We start from the raw sequence: 16,043 nt of genomic DNA, 5'->3' as shown, positions 1-16,043 counted from the left end.
TTTGTAAAAGTTCACTGCTTTTGATTTTTTTTATTATTCAAGTTCCTAGTTATGCTACTACAGGTGGCAAAGTCAGTTTTTGGACTAGGGTCACTCTGCATTAATATGATCTAATTAACAATAAAATTTGTATAGAATTATTCTTAAGGAAGGGACATAGTAATGCACATTTTCTTAACCTCTTTAGATTTAACAGACTGTGCAAGTGACCATGTAATTTTATTTTGATTTCTTTTTAATTATGAACAATCACAATGTAGTTTCACAAAATGTAGTTCTTCAAAGTCTATTTTGTGTGCCTGTATATAGACTTTATTGCAATGAAAGAACAAAGCTGTAGATATAGATATACTTTAATAAATGTCTGCTCCTTTTTAAAGTAAATCACAGTTTTTCATATGGTCATGCAAATGTACGAGACAACAGCTAAGTGTCTGATGTGGGAAATTTTTCCCAGGATTGGAGTGTATACAGCACTGATATCAGATAATTGTACCCATTTTTATGAAAAATCAGTTCCGTTCTGCTCTATGCTTGGCATAGACAATAGAACCTTGTGTCCACACTCATATTCATTGGTGGATAGGTTGTATGGGCTGCTGTAGACCAAATTAAATACAATTTGCTGGGCCATATGAAACTTTGGATAGATTTGTCACTAAATTTAGGAGTTCTAGAGGCAAATGATAGTTGCTTAGACTTCATGCTGTACAGTGGGAGATAAAATGTTCGTAATGTAATGAGTATGACATTATCGCTAAAGACTGTATGCTATTGATGCTTTATAGGATATGTTATGATATTTGTCTTGATTTTGTTTTATAATTCATGTTTTAAGACATAGGAGAGGTAGGCTACTGACTTAGGCAGTATAGCAGTGACTGACAGAAGAGACCCATGCTGACTGTTATTGTATAATATTCTGCAGTATAGTATGTGCAGGGATGGACAAAAAGTGAAATGGTTTTGGGTTTAGCAAACTTTGTGGGAAGACTACAAAATTAAAACTAATTAAATTTCTGGACTGACTATATTGACAGTATGACATGACCAGGGTAATAGTGACTGATAGGTGGAGTCAAGATTAAGAAATTATAAGAATTTTACAATTATCGTATGGGAAATAGTATAGGTTGGGAAATGTAAAAGAATAGTCTATATAAAATACTTTGTACTGAAAACATGTACTTCAAGGGATTTATACTGATAATTATTATTAATATTCTAAGAGTATTGTATTATCATAATACTATATAGATACATGTATATTATTTTAGCGGATGTTGTAGAAGTAAAAGGAACACACTAAATTAAGTTATTAAAAAAAATGAGAGTGTAGGAGCCATTGCTTTGTAGGTTGCCCTGAAGTGCTTGGCAGAGACCTATTATATCCTGACACTGACTTTATTTTTATTTTTATTTTTTACAACTATAATTTTGAAGTGTATTTTATATCCAGACAAATATTCGGTGATCGCAGAAGACATGATGCAACTTGTTACAAATGTTAATTACTACAAAGGAAGGATTTCATGCAATAAAAGGAGGAACGGAAACATCTGAGACTTGTATCTTTGCAGAACAGGTATGCACTGAACTTGTGTCTTACAGCATCCAAAGCAGATTGTGCTATGATACTGGACCAGCAAATGATGATGAAGAAGGAGATCTCTCCAAAAAACATCAAGCGCTTGGCTAAGCTGAAAAGACCTATGCAGGAAAAGGCAGAGCCTTATTGGACTGAGTCTGCTGAATGCTCCCTGGAACCACATACTTGGCTTTCATTCACTAGCTAAACGGATTGTTCCTCTTCCCTGTTATCCTTGATGTGATGTTGCTGAGTAACTGTTGCCTGTTGCAAGAAGTTAGTGGCAAGAATGATCACGATGCCACTGAGACTGACAACTATGTTTTCCGTGCCACATATGGAGAAGGACTTTGCAGCTACAGAAGAAGATGCAGTGTGTTTTTGATTGGACTGATTTATTTATTTATTTTTTGGACTGATTTATTTTTATTTTTTTTTTGGACAATTTATGCGATAAGTGTCGGGTGCATGGGGTCTTTAAGGGCATGGTGGGTGATCTGTATTGTAATTGCTGTGAGGCTTGTGTAAAGCCTCAACAGGGGGAAATGTTGTAGAATCTCATATTAGCCAATGTATTTCATATTATTCATATTGATTTGCATGTATTTTATTGATTATTATTATTATTATTCATATTATTATATAGTAGTGGTTTTATCAATATTATTATTCAATAAGTAAAGCAACAATTATTAATCTTTAATAATGTATACTGTGTTTTCCAGATTTAGAAAGTCTTCATTTTTAAGTGTTGAACTTTAAATGACCTCTGCTTTATGACAAGTACTTGTACACAGGTGTTCTCAAAAATGTATTAAGATAGTCTACTGGGTGAAAGTTCATTAGAATAAATTCAAGTTATATAGAATTGTCTCAAGTCTGAAATGCATATAAATCAGACAGATAAAGATAAGAAAACAGGTGGTTTAGAAATAATTAAAGTTATGTACAGTACATTAAATTAAGCTTGACATGGTCAAACAAAGGTCTGCTTCTGCCCTCATTAAAACTGTTAAAATACATGCATATAGTGAAACATATAAAACATCTGGTGGGGTTATTGAAAGTTCATTGTCTCATAGTCGTAAATCTGCAAATCCTTGAAGCTAGTATCAAGATGAGAAGAGTTTGATAACACAGCTGGGTGCCAGACTGTCTCTATACAGGTGTTTTTAATTGGACAAAAACAGTTATAAATCACTTTAATGAACATATAGGAATTTTGGGAATAATTAAGTTTATCTGGTTGTACAACAGGTGTCAGATTTATGGTTGGTTACTTTGACGTAGATCTTAGCGACCAATCATATGTAAGAGAGATGGTTGAGATAAGACTTGTAAAATGGTATATAAATGCAAGCTCTGCAATTGTTAGACAGACAAGTCAGATAGGAGCTCATAAGTCTGAACTCTGTGTATGCTGCCCTATTGCACGGGTCATAGAGGTCAGAACCAATGGGCAAGTATCTGTCCATGAAAAATTGATTCACCACAAACTCGCTCCCAGTGAACTCAAAATAGCAGCGCTAAAAGCAATCCCTAAAAAAGTGAGATGTAGTGAAGAGTGATATGCTGATGAATCAACCTGTGTAATGATTACATCACGTCCTCACCCTTCATCATTAATGTGTATACAATGATATGCTCAAAAAATCATAAAAGAATAGTGCATGTAAACCAATTAAGTGAATAACATGTCTGTGCACATGCAAATATAATGTGAAAATTATAACTAAGTGAGAGTCAATGTAAATTAACTCGCAAAGAATTATATCTATAAAGTGTGTCCACAAACAATCCAAAAGTAAAATAGTCCAAAACAAAATCCGTGACGTGTTGTGGTGCAAATCTTCTACTTAAATGAATCTTCCACCGCACCTCTGTGGCTGTGAATCCACTCCCCTTAGGCGAATACACTCACCAGCTCCTTTCGCCCACACTCTCGTGTCAGGGCCAGCAAGCTTTTATCCCACACTCACAGGGGATATGATTGATCTTCAGTGGTAAACCTGTACACCTTTACCTCTCCAAAAAGTGATGCCCAAGAGCTCTCTCCACATGAAAAAAGAAAAATCATCCAATGGTGCAATAACGTAATAAAATTTATTAAAAATCAAAAGCCCCTTCACCATTGCACTCACATCCTTAAAAATCACTGCAGGCTCAAAAGTAACACAGCACAGCAAGCTGTCACAGCATCAAATGAAATCAGTAAACCAGTGTGTGGTGGTCACGGCGGACCCAGGTACTGCGCTCTCAAAATACCCGTCTCACCCGATCCCTGGTGTAGATGTGACCGGCTTCCACCTTTCCTCGTATGGCGCTCCCTGTCACAGCGTCCTACGTCACTAAGAAACGATTGCCGTGTAGCCACGCCCCGACATGTTTCGTCATAAAGACTTAGTCATGGGATTGGCTACACGGCACGGCAATCAATCTTTTATACCCATAGCTTCCGATCCGGGCGGAAGTCCCATACCTGCGCCTGCGCGCTTTCAATGTTTGATCCGAGCGGAGATCGCAACACTGCGCCTGCGCGTTCCCTGTGTCCCCGCTCGCACCATTTCACACTGTTTCTATATAGCAAGGTACACATTGTACTTGTAAGAGTCACATTACTGCAAATATCAGAACTGTTACATCCTATAATGTTTCTCCCGATGTTCTAACTAACATTAATGCTGTTCTAATAAAATATTTCACCTCCACGTGAAACAACGGGCTAATTCTCCCATATATATAGATAAAAACTCCATAAAAAATCCCTTGAACATCACAATAAAATATAAAAGAGTTGCTCTGGTGAATCATAATATTAAATATAAAAAGACCAGTCAACTAATACCATCCTATCATCGAGCAGATATATAACGCTAACCCAGCCTATAACTCATACTTTACCCTAAAAACTGGATATTTCACTAAACAGGATTATGCCTAACGATACCTTTATCTCAAAGTATATACATGAGTCGCCACTGCAACATCAACAAACTAAAAAAATTTTAAATCCATAAGGATGCCAAAGCACCCCCAGCACGACCCATCGTGAATGGGATAGGATCAGTAACAGCACGGCTCGGAGAGTATTTAGACAAATTCCTCCAGCCCAGTGTGAAAATCACTAAGGCATATCTGAAAGACACCTCTGACCTCCTCCAACATTTGAGTGAGGTCTGTCTCAATCCTACGACCGAGACCTATTTGGTCACGGCCGATGTAGCCTCCCTCTACACGGTCATCCAGCATGAGGATGCCTCCTTGTCATTGAACTGGGCATTAAGTAGGAGAGAGGACATTCCTGACATGCAGAAGCGTTTTTTAGGCCATGCCCTGACCTTCTGCATGTCGCACAATTATTTTTGGTGGAATGGTCACTTTTTCTCTCAGCAGGTTGGCGTGGCTATGGGAGCCAAGTATGCTCCCAGCCTCGCCAACCTGTTTATGGCAGAGTGGGAAGATCGATACATATTTAGCAAACGATTACCTCAACTCAGACTTTATCGAAGATTCATAGATGACCTCCTACTGATTTGGGAGGGTTCTAGGGAGTCTTTGGATGAATTCTTGAGTTATCTTAACACTAATGGGAATAACATAAAATTGGAGGCACAAGTGAGTGACATGAGTGTGAATTTTCTCGATGTAACTATTGAGAAAAGAGGGAACTCTCTAAGCACGTATGTATTTTTTAAACCGACTGACCGCAACAGTTTTTTGTCCATCCGGAGTGGACATCACCCGGCTTGGATAAAGAATATTCCAAAGGGCCAAATGTTGAGGGTCCGTCGGAATTGTTCAGAACAGGAAAAATACTATACACAGGCTAATATATTAAAGGAGAGATTCATGCAAAAGGGATACTCTGAAGGATCCCTAGATAGTGTCATAGAACAGGTAGCCAATGTCCCAAGGGAAGAGTGCTTAAAAAGCAAAGAAAGAGAATTACGCACCTCTAATGAACACCAGTGGGGATTCATTTCGAATTTTCATTGTCAATACAAAGAAATTGAAGATATTTTCAAGAAATACTGGTATATTCTTGGTAGAGACCGCCATTTGGGGGAGGTTCTACCTGAACTCCCTAAGTTTATCTATAGAAGGGCTCCCAGCTTTGGAGATAGGGTGGTGAGAAAGATCCTTGATCCCCCTGGGCGCCAGTCTATAAAGATAGAGTTAAATGGGTTTTTCCCATGTAGGAAGTGTATATGCTGCAAAACAGCCAGAATAAGTAATCGAGGAATGAAGAGTATCACCAACTACGAAAATGAGACCTTTAAAATAAGGGAGTTCATTACATGTAACTCATCGTATGTGGTGTATTTAATGTGGTGCCCCTGCGGTCTGTTTTATGTTGGACGCACCAAACGACTCTTAAGGGTGTGGATTTCTGAACATATGTCCAATATTAGGAATGGATTTAAATATCACAGCGTGTCCCTCCATTTTAAAGAGAAACATGATCAGGACCCTACTCTTCTCCAGTTCTGTGGGATTGACATTGTTTACCCTACCTGGAGAGGGTCAAATCGGGTGAGGGACTTGTCCCAACGAGAGACCCGATGGATATTCCTGCTCAAGTGCCTTTTTCCGAGGGGCCTTAACATAGAGTTGGACCTCAACTGCTTCATCAACGACTATTAAAGTCAATTTAATTGATTTATATATTTTTGATTATTTTTTATTCATTCATTTTTATTTATTTTTTATTTTTTATTTATTTATTTTTTTTTTTTTCCCATTCACGATGGGTCGTGCTGGGGGTGCTTTGGCATCCTTATGGATTTAAAATTTTTTTAGTTTGTTGATGTTGCAGTGGCGACTCATGTATATACTTTGAGATAAAGGTATCGTTAGGCATAATCCTGTTTAGTGAAATATCCAGTTTTTAGGGGAAAGTATGAGTTATAGGCTGGGTTAGCGTTATATATCTGCTCGATGATAGAATGGTATTAGTTGACTGGTCTTTTTATATTTAATATTATGATTCACCAGAGCAACTCTTTTATATTTTATTGTGATGTTCAAGGGATTTTTTATGGAGTTTTTATCTATATATATGGGAGAATTAGCCCGTTGTTTCACGTGGAGGTGAAATATTTTATTAGAACAGCATTAATGTTAGTTAGAACATCGGGAGAAACATTATAGGATGTAACAGTTCTGATATTTGCAGTAATGTGACTCTTACAAGTACAATGTGTACCTTGCTATATAGAAACAGTGTGAAATGGTGCGAGCGGGGACACAGGGAATGCGCAGGCGCAGTGTTGCGATCTCCGCTCGGATCAAACATTGAAAGCGCGCAGGCGCAGGTATGGGACTTCCGCCCGGATCGGAAGCTATGGGTATAAAAGATTGATTGCCGTGCCGTGTAGCCAATCCCATGACTAAGTCTTTATGATGAAACATGTCGGGGCGTGGCTACATGGCAATCGTTTCTTAGTGACGTAGGACGCTGTGACAGGGAGCGCCATACGAGGAAAGGTGGAAGCCGGTCACATCTACACCAGGGATCGGGTGAGACGGGTATTTTGAGAGCGCAGTACCTGGGTCCGCCGTGACCACCACACACTGGTTTACTGATTTCATTTGATGCTGTGACAGCTTGCTGTGCTGTGTTACTTTTGAGCCTGCAGTGATTTTTAAGGATGTGAGTGCAATGGTGAAGGGGCTTTTGATTTTTAATAAATTTTATTACGTTATTGCACCATTGGATGATTTTTCTTTTTTCATGTGGAGAGAGCTCTTGGGCATCACTTTTTGGAGAGGTAAAGGTGTACAGGTTTACCACTGAAGATCAATCATATCCCCTGTGAGTGTGGGATAAAAGCTTGCTGGCCCTGACACGAGAGTGTGGGCGAAAGGAGCTGGTGAGTGTATTCGCCTAAGGGGAGTGGATTCACAGCCACAGAGGTGCGGTGGAAGATTCATTTAAGTAGAAGATTTGCACCACAACACGTCACGGATTTTGTTTTGGACTATTTTACTTTTGGATTGTTTGTGGACACACTTTATAGATATAATTCTTTGCGAGTTAATTTACATTGACTCTCACTTAGTTATAATTTTCACATTATATTTGCATGTGCACAGACATGTTATTCACTTAATTGGTTTACATGCACTATTCTTTTATGATTTTTTGAGCATATCATTGTATACACATTAATGATGAAGGGTGAGGACGTGATGTAATCATTACACAGGTTGATTCATCAGCATATCACTCTTCACTACATCTCACTTTTTTAGGGATTGCTTTTAGCGCTGCTATTTTGAGTTCACTGGGAGCGAGTTTGTGGTGAATCAATTTTTCATTGTATACTTATTATTTAAGCAGCAGCTCAGATTTAGGTCTTTACCATCAGCGCAGCGTTTTTGGGTGTATGAGTGGGCGGATTTTTATACATCTGATTTTTTAAAGTATCTGTCCATAACTTGTCTCCTCGTACGAGTCAGAGAAGACTTCTTGACTTGTTCCAGAATGTGGTCTCAGGTGAATTTCCCTCACAAACTTGGTCGAGCTGGAACTCAGAACTCTGTGAGGGGACCAGACCACCGGCCAATTGGCTGGTCCCTATCAGATGACAGGTTCCCGAGAATTGGCAGTAAAGACCCATTCTGGTTCAAGGTGAGAACAATTCACAATTGTTTCAATTGGGTTAGAGGATAAGAATATTTATATCTAATATGCATGCATTGTAAGAAACTGTATAAATTAGACCTGTATATTGTAATACTTTGAACATAAACCTGTATGTTATCAGCTGTTAATAAACCTACATTGCTGAAGTTCTGCCTGGTTCGATACTTTACTATTCTACTTCAGTACAGTGTCTCTGTGTACTGTACATAGCTGTCTAATGGTGTCTTGGTACACAGTTATTACCGGGCGGTTATTTATCCTAGGTTGGTAAATGGCCGCTGATCCACCGTTGAATAAACATACCACGCTGAAAAATGTTTCAACCCCAACTAAACCTTCAACTTAAATCAGCTAAATACATTCCAGGTGCATCAAAACAGAAGATGTACAAAGCCTTAATTTTTTTTCTTCCTTAGAAAGCAGTCACAGAGTAGAACAGCCTGTCAGACTGTGAGACCTAGATATCTGGCACTGTGTATGTAAGACAATAAATTGAAGAGATACTGTCATAAATCAGATGTGACCAGAACTGCGTGACTGTGAAAGAGTGAACCAAACGTAAGTGAAAAAGTAAGTAATTTATTAATATAAAGCATACAAATATAAACGCACCACCAATACCAAACAGTGTAAACAACCAAACAGTGACAACAAACTAACCAGCATATACAGCAAAAGGGAATACCAGAATCGTAAAATATATAGATAAATATCGCGCTGTCAAAAGAAATGTAAATAAGCAGCTAACACATACAAGTGACCTAATCAAGTATTTAAAATCATATATAGAAAAAGTGTAGCGCTAAAAATTATTATTATAGTGTTTATAATTTTTAGCGCTACACTTTTTCTATATATGATTTTAAATACCAGAATCGTAGTCTTAGCCAGGCCAATGTCATAAACAGGAGATCAACAGATGGTGGGCAAGGAGTAAGACAGACAGGGACAAGGTGGAAGGGATCAGGCTGCAGGGCAAGGATCCAGGGATTCAGGAACAGACAGGAACGGGTACAAATAGGTTCAGGATGCAGGGATCAGGTTCACAGGATGCAGGTCAGGGCTCAAGTACAATACCAAGGCCAGGATGTGTGAGCTTTGCCGGGTATTTATATCATTTCCTGCAATCAGGCTGAGGTGATGCCGAGTAAGCCGAGTAAACGGGAGATCCTCACTCTGTGTAATCCGGTGGCGCTCGCTCCCCCTCCCCTCCGAGGCTGCCCAAAATATCGGCATATGATTTGCACTCTATTTTCAGGGGGAAAATGTGTGTGTTATATGCTAATAAGTACAGTCATTTTTTGTATGTGTAGCACAGCCCCCTAAGGGCTGCTTGGATTTACCTGCTCATCTGCACTGCCATTACCTGATGAACATTCCAACCCACCTGACACTCTGGGTTCAGACATCTTTGCACCACCTTAAAGCAATAAGAGATTGAGACAATAAGAGACAACTCTGTGCGTTTATATTCTGATAATGTACTAGGACAGTTCAAAGAAGATGTTGTCACAGGAAGAAAAAAGAATCCTGGATGGCCACACTCAATGAAAAAGAAAGCACCTTTATTGTAACAAAAAAATACCAGAACAGGTCACACAGAGTGGCTGTTACAGGACTGCAGCTAACGCGTTTCACATCTACTGATGCTTACTCATAGCTAGGTTGAAAATGGTCAAACACGTACATATAAAAGGGAAGTGATTTAAAAATATGTAGGACACCTGGCAATAAACTCAAAATTAGAAACACCACACCCATTGCACCGTTAACCTTCAAAGACCCAGAGAATACAAAGTATTGATAAAAAGTTAATTAGGTTAAAAAATATTCTCTATACATAACATGCTGGGAAATCGCAACAGTTCACACTATGCAAAAAATCGTTATCACGCAACCGTAGAAAATGCAAAAAGTAGTTGGAAAAAACCAAATACATGTGTGTGTGTGTATATAATATATATATATATATATATATATATATATATATATATATATATATATATATATATATATATATATATATATATATATATATATATACACATATACACACACACATATATATATATATATATATATATACATAAAGATGAAAATAAAAATAGAAGAAAACATTTGCAAGACTCTGTGCAGAACAAGGGTTGTTGCATGTATGTTGAACTAATGCGATACACATTGACACTGCGGTGCGCTGGAAGCTAGTTAATATAAACTATGCCAAAAAAAGGGGAAACTAGAAAAAGAAAACAAATATATATGTATATACAAGTATAGCTTGCGGTCGACTGGTTAAAGTCACTCATGCAATATCGCAATATATATAAGCTGCATTAAGAAGATGAATCTCCCATAACAGAACATCAATGGCAATACAAGCGCACAGGAGTGTAAATTCTAAGAAATCCAATACCATTCCGACCTTCTCTACTCCCTATAGTGAGGAATTCAACAAAATCAAAAAGATTGTCACCAAGTATATCCCGGTACTGAACCATGACCCAGTTTTTTCCCACATTCTTCACAAGGGTATTCGTACGGTGTCTAGGAGACCTCCATCTCTGGGCAGGATTTTGTCACCCAGTCTCTTCTCCAGTGCTAGCACATTAGACAATTGGCTAGCCATCCAGGGTACTTTTGGATGCGGGAGCCCCGGTTGCTCCTATTGTCCTTTTATTCATAAGGGCAATACTATTGTATCAGCCTCTACAGGCCATACTCACAAGATACACTCTTTCATTAACTGTAATACACTGTATGTCGTGTATTTAATTACCTGTTCCATATGTCACGTACAGTATGTTGGCAGAACTGGATTAAAGGACCGCATTTACGATCATCTTCATGATATCCAAAAAAAACATGCACCAACGTAGCGCAACATTGGAACATTAATCATCAGAAAAGCCTTATCATCCAGGGTATCGAAAAGATCAAGAAACCACTCAGAGGAGGGGATAAGTTTAATATTTTATGCAAATGAGAAGTTAAATGGATTTTTATTTTAAATATTAGGCAGCCTTTGGGATTGAATTTTGAGTGGGATGTGTCACATTTTTATTAATATACTTATAGAAGTTACATTGATGAATTTCCATTAATGAATCAGCATTATTTTCATTTCATTAATGTATTCACAGAAGTTTCATCAATGAAGTCCCACTAATGAACTTGCATAATTTTCATTTCTTCTCATTTAATTTTTTACTCATATCCTCCGATGCGCATTGCTGTTTTCTGTCCAGCCCATTAGAGACTAAACGAAATGAGAGGGGTTTAATTTACTTTTTCATTTTCTAACTAATTGAAATTGACCTTGAAATGTATTATTCTGATATATTTAATACTATCCAGTCACCTTAATTGTTTGCAGGATTAGCGGAACCATCAGGTTCCGCCATCCTTATTTTATTTTATTTATCTTGGTTATTAGCTATCAATTGAACTCACTTTTGGTTGTTTATAGCAATGCTATTAACCCCTTACAATATATCAGACAGGATACATTCGAACCAATCATGTTGCAGATTGCAGCTGATGGAGTGAGACTTTCTCCTTGGTGGTGTAGTTTATTTTACATAAACACCACTGATGGAGCAAGCCTTTGTGTTTGATTACTTCTGTGACACTCTCAATCTCTGGTTTCAGATACCCTTAACTTTAATATTTTCTTTTCCTTCTTTTCGTTTTTTTACTGCAGTAGAGTCCTACCATCTCTTTTCCATCCTGTTTGCAGTATTTCAAGTGAGACGGTTCATTTTAGTACATTTAGTTTATTGCTAAACTTTCCTCTTATCTCATTTTCATTTCATTGCATACCGTTTGCAGTGCTTTGAGTGAGACTCTGAGTCTGAATACGGGTTTTGTCTTGTCACTTTTTCTTCCTTTTTCGTTCTCTTTCTATGCGGTTCTCTTCTCTTGACTATTTGTTTAATAGCCATTTGTATGATATTTTTGAATTATTATGATAGACTATATGAGCTACAGTTCAGGCTATTTATCTATCTTCACATTTACACTCCTGTACGCTTGTATTGCCATTGATGTTCTGTTATGGGAGATTCAACTTCTTAATGCAACTTATATATATTGTGATATTGCATGAGTGACTTTAACCAGTCGACCGCAAGCTATACTTGTATATACATATATATTTGTTTTCTTTTTCTAGTTTCCCCTTTTTTTGGCATAGTTTATATTAACTAGCTTCCAGCGCACCGCAGTGTCAATGTGTATCGCATTAGTTCAACATACATGCAACAACCTTTGTTCTGCACAGAGTCTTGCAAATGTTTTCTTCTATTTTTATTTTCATCTTTATGTACACATATATATATATATATATATATATATATATATATATATATATACACACACACATGTATTTGTTTTTTTCCAACTACGTTTTGCACTTTCTACGGTTGCGTGATAATGATTTTATGCATAGTGTGAACTGTTGCGATTTCCCAGCATGTTATGTATAGACAATATTTTTTAACCTAATTAATTTTTTATTCAATCATTTGTATTCTCTGGGTCTTTGAAGGTTAACAGTGCAATGGGTGTGGTGTTTCTAATTTTGAGTTTATTGCCAGGTGTCCTAAATATTTTTAAATCTCTTCCCTTTTATATGTACGTGTTTGACCATTTTCAACCTAGCTATGAGTAAGCATCAGTAGATGTGAAACGCGTTAGCTGCAGTCCTGTAACATCCACTCTTTGTGTGACCTGTTCTGGTATTTTTTGTCACAATAAAGGTGCTTTATTTTTCATTGAGTGCGGCCGTTCAGGATTCTTTTTTCTTCCTCCATACCTTGTGCAGAGCCAGCACCTGTGAGGCTGATTGGGACGTTCATTTTCATCCAGGTGTGGCAGTCCTGTGAGCGGCTTTTTCCCTTTAAGATACTGTCACAAAAAGGGGGTAATAGATCTGCTGAGTTTTAGGCAACAGCGCCAACTCAGCAAAGGAATTCCTCCCAATAAAACATGTCAATATATTTTCAGGTAAACAGTCTATTATACACACATGTACAGTGGAGTACTGCTTGCACCTGAAAGGATAAACAAAGTTAAATGGTTATACTGACAAACTTCTAAAGGGTAAACCTTGGCCAGCCTATAAACCTTTAACCCTAATGAGAGGTCAGACTTAATGGCAATAGCTAGACATGTGCAGGATGAAAAAATTTGTTTAGTTTAGTTTCGTTTCGATTCGTTATTTAACTAAATTCGTTTAGTTAAATTCGTTGCATTCATTACATTCGTTTTCGGAATTTGTTTCGTTTCGTATTCAAATTCGAAAAAATTCGACCGCATTCGAAAAAATTTGACCGTATTCGAAAAAAAACTATCAAATTCGAAAAAATTACCGTATATACCGTATTTATCGGCGTATAACATGCACTTTTTTCCCCTTAAAATCAGGGGAAAATCACGGGTGCGTGTTATTGCGATCCTGAGCTCGGCTCTTCTCGGCCACTTTCAGCTTCACTATATATGTATGTGTATATGTATAATAGAATAGAAAATAATAGAAAAGAATAGACTAGAAAAACAATAGAACAGAATAGAAGAAAATATAATATATATATTATATTTTCTTCTATTCTGTTCTATTGTTTTTCTGTTCTAATCTTTTCTATTCAAATTCGAATTTATTCTATACGAAATTCAAACTTCAGAAGCCATGTACTGAAATTCGAATTTCGTATAGAATGAATTTGAAAAGACTATTATAAAATATAAAATAATAGAAAAGAAAAGCATAAAAAAAACAATAGAAGAGAATAATAAAAAAAAAAATTATAATATATATATATATATATATATATATATATATATATATATATATATATATATATATTCTATTGCTTTATTTTTTTTTTTAGAAAAACGTTTTCTATTTTTTTCTAATTCGATTATGTTTTCGAATATGTTTTCGAATTCGATTCGAATATGTTTTCGAATTCTTTCGTTTTTTTTCGGATTCGTTTAAATTCTTTACTTTTGTAATTCAGAAATTCGGATGCATCCGAATTTCCGAATAATGAATAATTCGTCCGAATTTCGATTCGGAACGAAACGAAATGCACATGCCTAGCAATAGCATAAGGACCCTTGTAGCAATAATGACAGCAATGTCCCTGTTGCAGATCTGATGGTCTTCACCGGCATGTAGGAGCTCATTAATTGTATCCAATAAGGTGTAATAACAAGCAATAAGATTTCTTTAAATGGTAGATGCTAAGGGTGTCTATGCACAGTGTTCAAGATAGGTTCAGTAAAGTATTCCCAAGGTAATGATGTCTGTGCAACGTGTCCTAGTGAAACCGTGAGAAAAGGATTTGTAAAGGTGGGTGACTGCCCTCTCACCAACGACCAGGCTGATTCAATGCCCTCCGGACAGCAGCCCCTGTAGCGACACGCATGCAGCAGATCCGCCATTTCGATGTCCCAATGCAAAGCTTAGAACACAGGTTGGCAGGCGACCGAAGTGGTGCTGGATGGATGTCCGACGAACAGCAAGCAGTGCTAGGCCCCTCTCATCCGGGTTGAAATGTTGTACACCGCGTGGTAGGCCGCGACCTCTCTTCCCATGCACGGAGAGGTCCGTCTCTTGTCAGGCCCAGGAGGAAGAGACCGCAGGGCAGGGCTTTGGCTTCTTATAGAGTTCCTCCCAGCAATCTCTCCGATGGTAACAAAGATCCCTAGGATATGTAATCCAGGTACAGGTTCATTTGAAGCAATTATCAATCTGTGGAACTACTCATCCCACAATCCCTTTAGCTTGGCTCACAAACATGATGTCAGTTGATAACACTGGGCACTCGAGGGACATGCGATGCATAGAAATATCGGAGAAACACTGTACTTTATAATTGTAGTCCACATTGCTACATCTGGCTATAACTTAACATTGGCATGAATACCTCACTATTTGTTACCTTGTCAACTAATCATAAAAGTTAATATAAAACGAAGTACTGCCAAGGGTTCAGACTGCTTAATCCACTGGTAATGTTTAACTAATTAACACAAAGGAAATCAAAAGTTGATGGGTCTGTTTTAAATACAGGTAGACTTCCGATGTACTGTATACTATAGTGCCCTTGTCATGCAGATTTTGGCATCTTGGAACAATTGTCTTCTTATAGAGTTTGCCAGGCTGGCAGCAGCGGGGCTGGATAGTGTGGCTGTATCCTCCAGCTAAATGCTTGAGCCTCATGCACTGGGTCTAAACACCCAGTGTGCATGAAGCATAAATCTGCCTTTACCAAAAACCAGCCTGAAGTGAGCATGATAGTGATATGCAGTAAGATAGTGACCACCTGCAGGGCACAGAGACAGCGGTACATGGATATACGTTCCCTGTAAAATGTTCTGATATAGAAGTATAGCTTAAAAATGATAGACTTTCATGTGAAGCAGAATTTTTAATAACTAATAACCATGGTTTTACCTGTCACTGTCAGGCTCATGGAAATATGCTTTGTTTGCAGATCAATTGTCGGCTGCATGCATGACAAGTTCCCAACAGGAGTTTTTTTCATAAAGATTCTTGTTATCAGCTCCAGACCCCACATCATATTTATGTAGCCAGCTGCTGGAATAGAGAAACATGGAGAAGGAGACATTTCTCTCTTTACTATCAGTTTACTTTCACTTTGTGCTGATATGCTAAATGTTGTGTTGCACTATTCCCCCAGTTAGCAGAGGGAGAACTATAGCCAGAAAAGCTTATGGATTTCTATGCAGAATGCTAAGGATCATGGGATATGAAGTCCATGATGTAGGCCATATTGTGGA

General features: G+C 37.6%; 1 long non-coding RNA gene across 1 annotated transcript; it reads right to left on the bottom strand.

Moving 5' to 3' along the window:
• Positions 1–9,148: 9,148 nt before the first annotated feature.
• Positions 9,149–15,832, bottom strand: LOC141129914 (uncharacterized). Its single transcript, XR_012241905.1, has 3 exons — positions 15,697–15,832; positions 9,581–9,657; positions 9,149–9,485 (listed from the first exon to the last, which is right to left on the bottom strand). It is a non-coding gene; the product is annotated as an uncharacterized lncRNA (long non-coding RNA).
• Positions 15,833–16,043: the final 211 nt, after the last annotated feature.

Source organism: Aquarana catesbeiana, linkage group LG02 (assembly GCF_042186555.1).
Source record: "Aquarana catesbeiana isolate 2022-GZ linkage group LG02, ASM4218655v1, whole genome shotgun sequence".
Classification (NCBI taxonomy): Eukaryota; Metazoa; Chordata; class Amphibia; order Anura; family Ranidae; genus Aquarana; species Aquarana catesbeiana.
Note: the sequence above shows the minus strand (reverse complement) of the source record. Positions and strands in the feature narration are given on the sequence as shown.